The 14,252-nt window shown below is 41.0% G+C and overlaps 2 long non-coding RNA genes across 10 annotated transcripts in view; one reads left to right on the top strand and one right to left on the bottom strand.

The window, feature by feature from the left end:
- LOC309368707 overlaps positions 1–14,119 on the bottom strand; it is a 66,127-nt gene extending 52,008 nt beyond the window's left edge. For 2 of the 9 annotated variants that reach the window (XR_014167868.1, XR_014167869.1), the window contains exon 1: positions 13,940–14,118. This is a non-coding gene — a long non-coding RNA (uncharacterized lncRNA). Of the gene's footprint in view, positions 1–7,168; positions 7,274–10,722; positions 10,895–13,939 lie in introns of those variants that run through there. The other 7 variants (XR_014167870.1, XR_014167871.1, XR_014167867.1 and 4 more) reach the window with 6 other exon arrangements.
- Positions 77–5,261, top strand: LOC309368726. The gene is made up of 3 exons (XR_014167910.1): positions 77–645; positions 3,425–3,607; positions 4,948–5,261. It is a non-coding gene; the product is annotated as an uncharacterized lncRNA (long non-coding RNA).
- Positions 14,120–14,252: the final 133 nt, after the last annotated feature.

Here is a 14,252-nt window from a genome sequence, read left to right as displayed (position 1 = left end):
TCCCAGAGTGTCCCACTGGCCATAGAGTTCTTTCAAGCTCCCCCCCCCCCCCGATTGCCCCACACTTGAGTGGCGGCAAAAAGTTTTAATTCCAGTTCAGTGGCCAATCCTGCCTTACAAGGATGGGGCTTGTCTCCTGTTGACTTCAGTCTGCCTTCTGCATTGCAGTGCAGTGATTACGCACATGTACATCCCTTCATGTTCAATGGGGCTTGCTCCCAAGGAAGGGTAAAAACAGTGTAAATAACCGATCAAAACAGAAGATGGTCTTACAAGAATTATTATTAGCAGATTTAGTTTTGCCGTTTGTTTAACCCACCCCTAATTTTATGCGATCAGAAAACAAATTGCCTTAGCGCTGTTGCTGTTATTTTTAAAATATAATTAATTTCAATCAATGTGGAAGTGCTTAAGTTAATACTACAAAAGCAGCAGCCAAGCACGAGTCAAGGAAATAGGTGGTGTGAATTAGAAGCATTCCTCCTCCTTCTCCCGCCACCGCTTTGATAACTGATACGAAGTTGAGACGCGATTAGCAGGCTGGGCTGCGCCTCCTGGTGGCCACAAAAATAAACGATTATTTTCCGGAGGGGAATTAACTACAAATCCTAACGCGTAAAAGCTTCTTACAGGTTCGGAAAGCAGGTTAGTACTGTTGCTTCTTGCTTCTTTTGGCACTTACGGAACACTCTGTGTCAAAAATCAGTATTGTCATATGGATGCACTTCTAAATGTGTAAGTAGCGTTATTTCACCGTGAAACCTGCACAAACCAGGAGTAAATGGCCATATAGACTAACCTAGCTGCGGTCTTGGAAGTGAGTCCCATTCAACTCAAATGGACCTTCTCTTAAGGAGCAGGCATCACTTACAGAGGATTGAGAGGCTTTAGTATAGAGCAGGCATGTCCAAAGTGCATTTCGGGGGGCCTTATTTGGCCTTCCAGTCCATTTAACAACCTCAACAACTTCAATCCTAAAAAAAGTCAACAACTTTGGTTGGTCCTCACTTCATCAAATCTGGCCCTCTTTGGACATCATTAGTACCACTTAAGATCACTGCATTTAGAAATAGGTGAAAGCTCATACTGAGCTACAATTTAGCATTCCTTTCAAAAGCAGGCCTGTTAAAAACACTTAGCCTGCATTTCTATATACATTTATACAGCTTAAATTTCTCAGTTACCTAAGATTCTCATTGTGCCACACAAAATCAAAGAAGTGTAAAGATGGAAGGGAGCTGAAGCATCAACTACTCCAGCCCCCCGCAATGCAAGAATCACAAAGCATCCATGACAAATGGCCATGCCAACCTCTGCTTTTAAACCTCCAATGAAGGAGAGTACACCATCTTCTGAGGGAGTCTGTTCCACTGTTGAACAGCTCTTACTGTCAGAAAGTTATTCCTAATGCTTAGTTGGAATCTCCTTCCTTGCAAATTGAGCTCATTGGTTCAGGTACTACCCTCTGGAGCAGGAGAAAACAAGCATGCTTTATCTCCCATATTAAAGCCCTTCAGATATTTGAAGATGGCTATCATCTCCTCTCAACTCTGTCACCTCTGTTCCTGGCTAAACATACCCAATTCCCTCAACCATCCTTCATAAGGCTGGTTTCTACACCCTTTATCATCCTTGTTGCTCCCCTCTGCACACATTCCAGCTTATCAATACCCTTCTTAAATTGTGGTGCCCAGAATGGGGCGTGGTACTCAGATGGAGTTTGACCAAGGCAGAAGAGAACATCAAACAGGTGGAAATGTACAACAAATAAATAATTTGGAATCAGCAGGATTTATTGAGGGCAGTAATGGTTAGGAGCATAGCTTTATTTTCCTAGCCTTTTAATTTGAGAGGTTTTGTTGCTGCTAATTTTCTATCTGCTGTTTTATTTCTACATTGTTTTGTTGCCTTGCCTCAATTGAAAGGCAGCACACATATTGATTAAATAAACAAAAGCATTTAACACTGATGGCTAAATTTAATTTTAAATTCCCCCCTTTACAAGAAGTAGAAAAATTTCAGAGTAACTCCACAGTGTCTGTTTCCTAATGAAGAGATGGTGCTGGAGAGTTGAAGGCTGCTGGGGTTTTCAGTTTCATTTTGTGTAGTAATGTCGGCCATTTTTTACAATTGAGTTGTAGACCAAAGCCTCTGAACAGCTTGGCAAAGGCTAGGCTAGGTATTAGCTCACCATTTTCTTTTTTATATATAAAGAATTTTTATTGATTTTTAATAAGGTATGAACAAAACAAAGTTTCCTCTGTCCCCCACACCTCTTGAACAGAAGATTATCTTACTATTTTCAACCATGTTTTCATTTCCTTGTTCCTAACAAGACATCCATTTACCTGAAATGTGACATTAGAATAAGGTGCCTCTGCTGTATTCATAAAGTCCAATCCTTGTTGAGGAATTCAATGTGAATTCCAAATGCCGTGGCTCAATGCCTTTAGACTCCTACTCAGGTAAACCAAAGAAGGGAAATTACAGCTGTGCTATAAACCACTTGAATATTTTTTTTTCTGTTTTGCATGGGCTTGCAATTCTTGCCCCAAGGTAATAGGAGAAACTGTAAGCTGATTCTCTCAAGCATTTTATCTGATTCCAGAGAAATCCTCAAGCACTTGTTCATACATATTCATATGCAGAATCTATTCTTGGCTAGTTCCAGTGGGACCATTTCCCCCTGCAATATTTTTCTCTAGCTGTTTGAATTAGTAAAGGTAAAGATAAAGGGACCCCTGACCATTAGGTCCAGTCGTGATCAACTCTGGGGTTGTGGCGCTCATCTTGCTTTATTGGCCAAGGGAGCCGGCGTACAGCTTCTGGGTCATTCCGGATCTGGCGAACCAGAGCAGCGCACGGAAACACTGTTTACCTTCCCGCCAGAGCGGTACCTATTTATCTACTTGCACTTTGATGTGCTTTCGAACTGCTAGGTTGGCAGGAGGTTTGAATTAGTAGACACTGGCTATTCCTGAAACATAGATGCCATTGATTCCCAACCAGATGGGTGCAGTATAAATAATAAAAATATTATTAAAAATTATTATTGTTTTTTCATTGACTCTATATGGGTAGAACCTGAATGTTACATATCAGACATTTTGGTTAACCAAGAGTATGTCATGCCTCTGTAAATTTGGTGGCTGCTTTCAAATCACTCCATTTTCAGATTTAAAAAAATGGTTTCCTAATTTTTTGAACTAATATAGCACAATGATATTTTCAGTATTTCTTTCTACAAATATGAGGGCTATAAAATTTAAAACTGAAAGGTTTTGCATCTTGGAAGCCTTATATAAGTTTCCACTCAATATGTGGTGGACTTTTTAGGTGATATGCTTCTCAGCTTTAAATAGAGATTGATTAATTGTGTAATATTTTAGTGTAACCCCTTAAATAACAAGTTTTATATCTCCAGGAGGTCTTGTGTGTCTCTGGTGTTATAAATGGCTTTTGCCAGAGAGAAGAGAGCATAATAAGCTAGAAGAAATTCTCTCTTTCTACTGTGATCAACGTTCACTCCAGAAACATTTTTCTCTGTTACTGAGCAGAGACCTGAGACAAGGGGCTGTCATACTGTGTGGAATTGCCCATCCATCATGTGAGTTAAGATCTATCCACTCTCAGTATTTTGACTTCTCATCACTCATGTGATAAGGTCCCCATTTAGATAAATGAACTACAGAATTATTATTGCGTTAAAGTTGTCCTTACAGATAAATTAAAAATGTTATTACCATCTTTTTGTAATGTTGCATGCATCCTTCTGTAAACTGCGTAATTTAATCAGTGCTAACAACTGTGTGATAAGCACAAGAGTACGGAGATCCTGAACACATACAGTACAAAACTGAGAACTACTCTCCTGAAGAATAATGAGCCTACATTTGCTCCTCTGTCTTGCTCTGTAGATTGCTTATCTGGTAGAAATGGGGAATAGTGGAGGATATGGTGTATTCTCCTATTTGTAGCTGATAGGTTACATTTTATGAACTTGGTGGCATAGATAATGGAATGCACAAGCTCTTTCACCACAAATAGGGACAAAATAGCAATGTGCTTTTCTTTAAAACCTGTCATTCTGCTTGCAAAAATCAACAAAGAAGCTACAACTACATCATAAGATTATAGCTCATGGACTTCTTTCCATCTCCCATCAGCCCTGTGGTATCATGAGTGCATGCTGTCTGAAAGTTATTTTCTTCTTACTCCAAACATTTTATAGCATCCTTGAATGCTCCTCATTATTTTCATGTGTCAGTTTTTTCACTACTATACTTATTCTAGATGGATAGTAATTGCATCATATTAAGGTTTATATATTTCTTTAAAATTATAAGGATCTTTGTGCTAGGACTTATCTGCCTCAAACTAGGATCTTGCCATCTTTTGGTTGACCATCAATCAAATAAGATTTCCTTTAGAAGGAGGTCAGGAGAGGTTTATAGCATTTTATGCTATTTGAGTTTATTTACAAAGGCACAGGCTGAGCATAGGTAGAGGTACGCAGCTTAAAGTTGGGTCATCAAAATGGTGCCAAGGAGCACAATGGTGCCTTTGAGGACTCCCCCTGATCACAGATCTGGTCTTTACAGCATTGCCATGGCATGAAAACATGGGTCTTCATTTTTACAAGAGATTGATTCAAAGCAACCATCAAATCATAGGGTAGATCTGTGTTGACAGTTGTGTTACCTTACTTGTTGTTATTCAATGTAAAAATCATGAAGATCCACGAGGATCTGTGCTTTGCAACAGTGTTTTTGGAGTTGTCAAGCAGCAAATGTGTGGGCAGTCTATCAATGTCAAATTTAATATGATGGTGATATTTGAGGGATTCCATGATCCATTTTAATTCTGCTGAATTTGATTTTTGTCCAGACCCCTTGGAAAAGTAATAATGTGTTTTGTGTTCTTTCTCTCCTTCTGTTTGTCTGAAAGAGAGGAGAAATGACCTGGGGAGAAATAAGTTGTGGTGGTATCCTGGGCACTCCTTCCAAACTGCAAATGTGCCCAGGACCCCAAAAAGGTTAGCGATCCTTGGCTTAAACATTCCAGCAGCAAATTCCACTACCTCACCCCAGAGAGAGGCAGTGAACCCCCCTAAATTCTGTAGATGTACAGAGCTCAAAAACTGAGCTCAGCCCTCTTTGTGTCTCTCCTAGTCTGCTCTATGACCAGAATATGAACTTTGGTATCCCTCAATGCTTGCCTTAAGTCAGAGCTGAGCATTAGAAGTTGCTAAGATTCATGTGCCAAACTAGGAACTTCACCAACATCACTAATTCTAATAAGGCTGTAGAAGTGTTGGCCTTTAATAGAAATCCTATATATAGTTTTCTCTCTGGAGGAAGGCTGAAAGCACCTTTGCAACAACTACCAAATTACATACAGCACTGAGCTCTTAATCCTTTGCTGCATGCTGAGCTAGGGAAACAGGAAAAAGAAAGAATACTCATGAAATGGAACACTCAGGATGAAACGGTGAAATCTGCTATGATTAAATGGGCACAAGATGTTGGACATAACATTATGATGGCTGACTGGGAACAGTTATGGACCACAGGTATGAAATTTACGGCATGTAATGCCTTAAGAGAGAATTTAATGAAAATGATTTCTAGGTGGTACATGACACCAGTCAAGATTGCAAAAATTTATAATTTACCTGACAATAAATGCTGGAAATGTAATGAGACTGAAGGTACATTCTTTCACCTTTGGTGGACATGCCCAAGGATTAAGACATTCTGGGAGATGATTTATAATGAAATGAAAAAGGTATTCAAATATACCTTCCTGAAGAAACCAGAGGCCTTTCTCCTGGGCATGGTCGGCCAATTGGTGCCAAAGAAGGACAGAACTTTTTTTATGTATGCGACAACAGCAGCAAGAATACTCATTGCGAAGTATTGGAAGACACAAGATTTACCCACTCGGGAAGAATGGCAGATGAAGTTGATGGACTATATGGAACTGGCGGAAATGACTGGCAGAATCCGAGACCAGGGAGAAGAGTTGGTGGAAGAAGACTGGAAAAAATTTAAAGATTATTTACAATGATGTAAATAATCAATGAATGTTAGAAAAATGTTGGAATGAAGTTATATGGCTTTAGCAGAAATGTTATAGGGAATTAAGCACAAATAGATAGTTAATGCATTAAAGGGAAAAATAAGGTTAGAATATGTTAAGATAAATTACAGGACAGAAAACAGAGGAAGATGGAAAGGAATTGCTGAAACAGTTAATTGAAGTGGAATACAAAAAGGGAGATGTGAGGAGGTCGCTGAAACAAGTAAATGAAAGATAAGATTTTGAAATTATCGGATGTGTTTTTAATTGTTTTGTTTTGTTAATTCAATGTTTTATGTAGTGTTTTTGTTTTTGTAATGTCTCGTATTGTCTTGTTTAATTTTTTTCTTCTTTATGTAATCTTAAAACTGTTAATAAATATTATTTTTTAAAAAAGAAAGAATACTCACATGTCCTATAAAACCTCTGTTCTGTGACATAGATCTAGGTAGTAGACACTTGTTTCATCTGTAGTGTGGTTCTGTGCATTCATTGACTTTTCCCACACTTTACTGTATTGGTCTCAGATGTGTAGGTAACATTCATTCATTTTTCTACCTTCAATTCCAATCAACCTATCCAAAATGGAGCCTTTAATCAGGTGTATGAGGTATAGTTTAAGGCACTGAAGTAAAATGGACTTTTCTTCATTTATTTATTTTTCATTTGTTCAAAAATGTGCTATAGAAAGACTTCTTCTGTATGCTTGGTAATACTATTTTAAGCCATTATTTCCACCACTTTCACCAGAACAGATATTAAGTTTACTGGCCTGTAACTTCCAGCGTGAAATACCTTCCCCAGGGTTCCATTTTTTTTTTAAAGCCATTAGATTATAGTACAGAAGCTGATCTTAGTAACAAGTTACATATTACTGCAGGTTTTGGGGAGTCAGCCTGCATAATGCCCTGAGTTCCTTCCATTTCTCGGGATCCTGTACCCAGCAAGGGTTAAAATCTAATACAGGATTCTATTGCTGAACTATCTAATATAGGATTCTATTGCTGAACTATATATGCACCATGATTAGCATTACCAAAGAAGTTGTTCTGTGCCATAGGGCAAATGGGTAGGCCTTTCCTCTCACCTGGCTGGTAGTCAGAAGAACAGTAAGAGTGTAGTTGTGCGTGAGCTGAGCAGAAAGTTGAGGCACAGAGCCTTGTTTGATCTGTGCTGGAATCCAGTGCTGTGACTAAGAGAGAAGCAAAATCTGTTAGAGTGTTAATGCTGTGAGCCCCTCCAGCTTATGCTCAGGTTGCATATATGTGTAAACAAACCATATATCCGTGTCAGTTTCAGTTTATTAGTTAATTTTTCTAGTAGGGCTGTTTCCCATACTATTTGGAACCATTGGTCCATGCTTACTCCTGACAGGTCTCTCCAGTGTCTGGTTATGGTATTTCTGGCTGCTGAGAGCAGGTGGGTTATGAGTTCTTTGTGGTGTAAATGGGCATTGTTGTCTTGGAAGATGTTTAGTAGGGCCAATTCTGGGGTGATGTCTATTACTTGCTTAGTTATTTTACATATTTCTTGTATGGCTGTTGACAAACAGAAGAAGACGCCTTCACCCCGGTATGGCTCCCCTTTATCACATACACAGCCCAACAGGACAATGACAATAATCCACCAACAGCATACAAATCAATATGGCTAACCTGATCCAAAACACCCACCCACCTCACTCACACGAAAACAAAGATCACCACAGCCAATCACAAGCAAACAATCACACCCTAGGCCAACCCCAACCTCTCTCACCACCAAAGGAACACAAGTGAACAACACAAGCAACGCTGACACCAAACTCTACATACATTAAACATAATAGAAACACCGCCACCCGACCCCACCCCCATCCATCTTCCCTCTCTCCACCCCCTTTCTTTTTTCTTTCTTTTTTCTTCTCCCCCTAATGCCTCAACAAATGAAACAGATTTGTAAAAACGCTACGTGGAAGAAGAAGAAGAAAAAAATACGAGGCACTACACTTCTGTAAAACAAGAAAATCCTTAATAAAAAATATTTTTTTAAAAAAACAAACCATATATCCTGACCATATATCCTGGACACCTCTGGTCACTGTTATGGATACATTGCTATGGACCAGAGGAGAAACGACCTCTGGGAGGGGCGCAGAGAGAAGAAACGCCATGGCGCATCTGGAGCAGCACAACTGGGTGCCTTCTGCATCAGTCTCTACAGCCACACCAAGGCATTGCAACTTTCCAACAGCAAACTCTTCCATTGTCTCTGGAGACAGATGGATCTCAGCCTTCCTGTATGCCACAGTCTCTGCTGACCCTCATTCCAAGGAAACCAGAGCCTGGGTCAGTGCTTGGAACCCTTGGAATCTCTCAGCACTCAAGAGATTGGGGTGGCATGTAATGATAATGTTAAGACGATCAGCAATTTCCCATCTGAATTCTTCTAATAACTCTCAAGCAGATGCCATCGGGACTAGTTTTTAATTCGTCAACAATGGCTGTCACACACCTAGCTATCTATGTCCCTAATGACCAGATCACCCACTACCAGGGTGGTTAAGTTCCCAAGGTGCCATTAGTCTATCACTGAATACAGTGCAGTTACAATGTAGGTGCCTGCTGTACTAGAATTTATGTAGAGTCACAAATGCTGTTGCAAAAGGCATTAGGCTCTTAAAAAAGGAGAAAATACCTGAGGGTTGCTACATTTTATGACATGTCGCATTAGTGTCAGCAAAGACAAAAGTATATCATGGCCAGGCTGTCGGGTTTGAAAGGCTTTCAAATCTGTTCAGGCACTCGTGTCACAGCACAGGTTGTACACTACAGTCAAAAGAGCAGGTATGTGATTTTTAATTCCATAATCTATGTGCAGAATGCCACTCACAATTACATTTCCCTTTTAAAAATATGTTTTTAATGTACATTTCTGATTTAGTTTCCCTGCATCCATCTTAAAGACTGGTGCAATATAGACCCTGGAATTAAGGTAATATAATTTTGTAGAAGGGAAGTATCAAAGCTCCAATTTTAGTTCACTTTTGGCTTCTTTATTTCAGAAGGCAGTGGTTACTCAGTAGTTTGAAAAATACATTCTACAGATGTAACCCAGCATCCTGTTCTCAGAGTGGCCAGCCAGATGTCTGTGGGAGCCAGCAAGCTGGATTCAAGCACTTGTCATTCTGTCTGGTGCCATGGATAAAAGAACAATGGCAAAAGAGATACAGGTGTCTATGTTACCTAGTTAGGTAAAGGATATTGTGTGAGTTCATTTGTTAATTGTGTCTCTTTGATGAACAGAAAGTAATTACTGGAATAACAAGTTGAGTTGCACAGTCCTGTTACCTGATTGTATTATATGAGCTGAAGTGTGAAATGGGGAGGGAAAGATGGGGAACTGGAGAGGATGTGGCTAATGGTTATAGAACCAATTTTGTAACTACTATCCGGGTTTCCACCTCATAAAATCTAATAGAAACAATGGGGAATGTCTCATTACTAGCTCCATGAATGCATTTGGCGCTTGCAGTCCAAGAGTGTGATGAGTAAGAAGATAGGGCAAGAGCAGACTTTTCAGCTTCCTGTGTTTTATGTGGAGGCAATTTACTTTTCTCTTTAATTTGTTATGGAATGTAATTAGAGTCTGTTTCAGAATATGGAAAACAAAAGTGGTCTCCTTGGAGTGCTGTCAGCACTTCAGAATAAGACACTTACGTCCAACCTTATTTATGTCCTCATATATGTGCTATAAAGTTCCAGATTTTCCTGACTTAGCAAAGCATCACACTGTGGCTGAGCAAAATACACCTTGTGTCAGCTACTTGGACTCATTTACTTTGATAGAATGCTTCAGTACTATATCATTATACTGTCCACCATCTCTGAATTACTGCAGGTGAAATAATTAACAATGTGAAAATGTTCACCTGCAAACTAAACATTGCAGCTTAAATCCTTAAATGTGAAGGATGCACAATTATCACCATATTTATTGCTATTTGTTTAGCTCACTTTCCACGTGGAGATAGTGGTACTTTGCTCTTGCATAATTAATCGTTTTAAGCTTCTTGTTGGATAATGTCGTGACCCTGGAATGTGACTCTCCATCATCAGCGGATGAGGCCAAGGATTTGAAGATAGTATCTGAGTGGAAGAGAGATTTGCCAGCAGAACTGACTCCTGACATCTGTCCTGCCCAGGAAGATCCAGCAGAACAGGAACCAGTGCTGGCAGCACCTTACTGACACAAGGTGGTCATGAACTCCAAGCCCAGAAACACCCAGCTGAACCATGGTCTCCCATGCAACATCCAAGTCAGGAGCTACTGAAGCAGGCCAGGCCTCTTTAACATGAAGGGTCTTTGCTTATTGGAGGTGGAGCTACAGCTTGCCACTATACCAAAAATTTATCTTGCTTGTATGACTCTTCAGTATGAGCTTCGCAGCTTTGCTTGGACTTTGTCTTATCAATGTTACCTTACTGGGACCTGGACTTGTTTGATTTTGTTTCCCTTGCAGGAACCCGAACTCATGCCTACATTTTCTCCCATTTAGGGCAAGAAATCTATATAGCTGAAATCACTGCTTGGAACAGAACTGATACTAGCTGTTATCTCTTCCTTTTTACCAAGGCGGGTAATTTTCTGCCACCGAGTTACCTGAAGTGGACGGAAGACAGCAACATGTGGCAAATGCAAGACGGTGAAGCTCAGTAGTCTATGTCCTGTGCAGCTTTCCTGATATTTCTCTTCACAGACTTTGCAGACACAAGACACTATTTTAATCTTGCTCATATCTCTTCTCTTGGCTAATGTCCAGCTGAACTTCCAACTGGGCCAAGCTAGACATGATGTTAAATGCATTGTTGCATTTAATTGTACATTTTATAAAAATGCAAATAGCTGTCATTGAGGGGAGCAGGATTGGGACCATGACAGGCAGGAATTAACTATTTCTCTCATGGTCTACCCAGTGAATATTGTTTTTCCCTTTGCAATTTGCATTAGATTTTTGGATTAATGCAGATATCCTTAGTGTCCATTCCTTATTCCAAGGTCTGAATGACCTTTAATGGAAAAACTAAGGATGTGCTGAAGGATATGGCCAGTGTGATTACAGGATTCATTTACAAGGCATTTTCCTGAGCAAACCCAGTCAGATGCTAACCAGACATTCCTGCCCCAGCCACTTCTTCAAATGGGCTTCATTAAAATAATGGGCTGATATAGCACAAACCCAGCTGTTATGGCCACAAAGTGTCTTCCTGCTCTAATTACTGATACCAGGGTATGGGCTCCATGTTAATTACAAATATTTGCTTCTCACTTCAGTAGTCGCCCTCACTTCCCCCCTGGTGTTCCTTGTACCAACGTTCTTCTCCTGTTCCAATCTTGCAGTTCCTAACTCACACCTGAAACTCTTTTAATTTCATGCCAGAAACTTCTGCAGCATAGTTTAAAAAGATGGCGTAAGCTAAAGCATAAGCCAGTGCCTCTGCAGATCTCATGTAGAATTTTCCATTTGAAATGTTGCACAATCAATGAGGTGCTATTTCATTCTGAAACATCCCCGAGAGATGAAGGATTTAAGATAGGAAGGAACAGTGAAATGTCGTCTTTGGACAAAGGATAGTTGGAAGAGAGGAAGAAAAGGGGAAGGAGAGTTAATCTGAAAATAGATATAGTAAAAGAGGACTTGCAGTAGGGTGGGTTGATTGTTTTGAATAAAGTCAGGGCTTTATTTTCCAGCTGGAACTCACCGGAACTCAGTTCCGGCACCTCTCAGGTGGGTGCCATTGCCATTATAACAGAACAAGAGATGCATTCATGACTAGTCTGGCTTCTCTTTTCCTAGAATAATAGCACTGAATAAAGTTATATAATGCAACACACATGTTTCATCAGAAACTACTTTCAGTTACCTAGAAAGCCTGTAGCTTAATTATGGTACCTGAACCATATGTATAAGCTGGACCTTAGTTGGCGTCTCCTTCATAAGCTTCCTAGACGTTTGCACCGAAGGTAAAACAATAATAGTGATCATTTGTATGCAGCAGTTATTAAGAAAGAAGGTTGGGGGGCAGCGAGAGGAGAAGGGTTACAAGAACATTCAGTTATGTAGGTATGGCTGCCTTCAATGCCATCTATTGTTGTAAACACAATATTATTATTATTTATTAAATCTGCAGACTACTGTGTACAGGTAGATCTCAGGGTGGTTCACAACAAAAAATTACAATATAAAAAAACACAAAATGCATACTAAAATAAGAACAAAGACAACCCAATAATTCCCCCTTCCACAGCACGTTTAAAAGGGTATTGGATGTCAATCAGCCAAAGGTCAGATTAAAAAGGAACATTTTTGCCGGGCACCTAAAAGTGTATAATGAAGGTGCCAACCAAACCTCCCTGAGGACAGCATTCCACAAATAGGGAGCCACTGTAGAAAAGGCCTGTTCTCATGCTGCCACTCTTTGGACCTCTCGTGGAGGAGGCACATGAAGAAGGGTCTCGGAGGATGATCTCAGGGTCTGGATAGGTTCATATGGAGAGGTGAACAGGCAATCGCCCATCCATCGGGTCTAGGGAACCACCCACTAACAGTACCTCAGTCTTATCTGAATTGAGCTTCAGTTTGTTAGCTCTCATCTAGTCCATTATCTAGGCAAGGCTGTTCATCTTAAAATATTATAAGGGCACCAACCCATCGCTATAGGATAGGAGAGAAAATAGAAATTACACAAGGAGAGCTGTCCTTTTTTTCCAGGAGCAATAAAGGCAATGTTGCCCTCAGATGATGTTGGTCTCCAACTCCCGTCAGCCCCACCCAGCGAGGCCAGTGTTCAAAGGATGGTGGGAGCTGCAGCGCAAAAATATTAAATGCCTTTGCAGGGAGGAAAGAGGAGGCTCTGCAGGAACACTGAAGAGGAAAAAGCAGCCGCAGAAACATCTGCTCTCTTCTTCCTGCAGAACCACACGAATGAATGGAAACACGTCATGAGCAATACAAGCCACGGACGTGAGCGCCAGGAAATACTAAGGCAACGAGGAGTTGTTGTTGCTGCTGCTGCTCATTAGCATAAACGCAGCAAACCTCCCTCTCAACAGCCGAACCCGCAGCCTCTCTCCCCTCCCAGCAGGCTACGCATATTCGACCCGCTTATCGCAAAGCCTGACGGGATTTGTAGTCCCGACAGTGAGGGACCGCACAACCCCGCTATAAGCTTCCGAAGCCAAGATTCCTAGAAACTACGAGCTCCCTTCCAGATAGAGTCCCGCTTTCGCAGAACCAGCCCTACAGCCCCGGGATTCGGACAGAAGCTTTCTCCTCACGCTGCCCTGAGTTGCGCGGTCATCGCCTGTCTTTTAAACGACCTCTTGTCCACTGTTTCTCAGCTGATCAAGCGTTTCCGCCATACTCTCGCGATACTTTTTCAGCGATTCATGTTCGGAGTTGAAGAGACTGGCGGCTAAAAGGGCCCCAGTCGTGATGGGTTTCAATCTGCATTTCCGGTTACTGGCTGCATATCTCTCCCCGACCTCCCCCGGCCAAGTGTAGTGGAAATGCATAGGGATCAACACGGGCTGGTTTTGGAAAGCTGCTCCGAGAACCATTTTAGCTAAAGGGCGGGGTATAAATGCCACAAGTAAATAAACAACAATGCCACCTTAACCGTTTCCATTCTTAAGTAAGTCCCATTGAATTCAGTGAGGCCCCCTTCTAGGTAAGGTGGGGCGCAGGATAAGTGCAAAACAAAATTTAAAAACAGCTTTCGTGAATGTGCTTTAAAATAATGATGCCTTCCACCATAACAAAACGGGTCGCCCCCGCCGGATTTAAGACATTATTGGAGGGAAAATGTTTCTTCTGTACCTTTACAGATGGAGGCGGCTACCCCTGATGAATTTCTGTCTGTCGTGAGGATTTAGGCATGTACAGACTTCATGTCCCCTTCTCAACTTTACGAAGCTTCTACTCTGAGGGAAACCGTTGTTTCAAAGCGCTGCGGCAAAGAGCGTTTTCTTAAAAAGACAAGGGGGCGGGGAAACGACACTTCCCATTGCTGGCTCGCTATCTGTTGAATCTCTACCTGACACGAGGCCTTTCCAAGAGTCGCAGGCGACTTGCCAGCGAGGAAAGCCTTGAATCTGACCAGAATTATGGCATAATACCCGCGTTTCTTTTA

The sequence above is a fragment of the Podarcis melisellensis genome (assembly GCF_964234715.1).
Source record: "Podarcis melisellensis genome assembly, chromosome: 4".
NCBI classification, from domain to species: Eukaryota; Metazoa; Chordata; class Lepidosauria; order Squamata; family Lacertidae; genus Podarcis; species Podarcis melisellensis.
The sequence above is the reverse complement of the archived record's forward strand: the minus strand, read 5'-3'. Positions and strand labels throughout refer to the sequence as shown.